Source organism: Lupinus angustifolius, unplaced genomic scaffold (genome assembly GCF_001865875.1).
Source record: "Lupinus angustifolius cultivar Tanjil unplaced genomic scaffold, LupAngTanjil_v1.0 Scaffold_77_16, whole genome shotgun sequence".
Taxonomy (NCBI): Eukaryota; Viridiplantae; Streptophyta; class Magnoliopsida; order Fabales; family Fabaceae; genus Lupinus; species Lupinus angustifolius.
This window is the reverse complement of record NW_017723724.1, coordinates 1152-2697: the sequence shown is the minus strand read 5'-3', so window position 1 is coordinate 2697 and position 1546 is coordinate 1152. Positions and strand designations below refer to the sequence as shown.

Here is a 1546-nt window from a genome sequence, read left to right as displayed (position 1 = left end):
GTTTAGGCCCTTATAAAATCCTAAACCTTTTGAATTTCCTTCACTTTGACCCTGTCCTAATCATATGCTTTTTAATCCTCATAATATCCATAGCCATTCTCTATTTCATGCCAAAGAAACCCACAATCTACCTTGTAGATTATGCATGCTTCAAGCCACCAGTCACATGCCAAGTCACAATCTACCTTGGTGAAGAAACTTCTTTACCTCTTGTCATCCATTACGTCCATTCAAAACCAACTATGGAAGCTGTGAGAAGTGAAGCTGAGCTTGTTATGTTTTAAGTGTTAGACTCATTGTTCAACCAAACAGGTCTTAAACCTTCCGATATAGACATTCTTATAATCAATTGCAAAACACCTTCTTTGTCCATAATGGTTATCAGTAAGTACAAAATCATGAGCAACATTAAGAGCTTTAACCTATCTGGAATGGGTTGCAGCGCAGGCATAATTTCTATAGACCTTGCTCACGATCTTCTTCAGGTACATCGAAACTCAAATGCAATTGTTGTCAGCACTGAGATCATAACCCTAAACTACTACCAAGGAAAGCAATGCTTCTTCCAAATTGCTTATTCGGAATGGGAGGTGCTGCTATTCTCTTATCAAACCGTAGATCAGACCATAAAAGAGCAAAGTATACATTAGACCATATTATTAGAACACATAAAGGTGGTGATGACTACGCATACCACTGTGTTTTTGAAGAAGATGACAAAGAAGGGAAAATATGCATTTCACTGTCTAAAAATCTCATGGCTATAGTAGGTGAAGCACTTAAATCAAACGTCCAAGCAATTGATCCATTTGTTCTACCAAATTCAGAACAGTTATGCTTCATTCTAACACTATTAGCAAGGAAATATTTAAACCCTAGATGGACATCATACATCCCAGATTTCAAACATGCTTTTGAGCATTTTTGCATCCATGCTGGTGGTCGTGCTGTGATTGATGAGTTGCAGAAGAATCTTCAGCTTTCAAATAAGGATGTTGAGGCATCAAGGATGACATTGCATTGATTTGGAAACTCTTCTTCTTCTTCACTTTGGTACGAACTTAACTATATTGAGTGTAAAGGGAGAATGAAGAAAGGTGATAAAGTGTGGAAAATAGCTTTTGGAAGTGGATTTAAATGCAACAGTGCTATTTGGAAATGCAACAAAAACATTAAGGCATTTCTTGATGGACCTTGGGCATATTGTATTGATCATTATCCAGTTCTTATTCCTGATATTGTTAAGCTCTAAGGAGAAGAAGAAGAAGACCATAAAAATGAGACAAAAGTTAAGGTTCATGAGTGGTTGGCTTACATTAATTTCAGTTATCTGGTTTTATTTTAAATAAAAAGGGGAAGAAAATTTGAGTAGTGATGCTATGCCCCATCCCTTTGCTGTAGCCTTACTATAATTCTCAATTTCTCATTTGTCTTATTCTATGTTATATATCTATGTATCTGTACTTTCAGATTTCCTTTTGCTCCCAAACAATTAAAAAACCTTGTGATTGGAAATCCCCAATGAGGGTTCTATGTTTTCATTAAT

General features: G+C 36.0%; 1 pseudogene; it reads left to right on the top strand.

Annotated features, from left to right (window-relative positions):
- Nucleotides 1-359: 359 nt before the first annotated feature.
- On the top strand, nucleotides 360-1293 carry LOC109339481 (annotated as a pseudogene).
- Nucleotides 1294-1546: the final 253 nt, after the last annotated feature.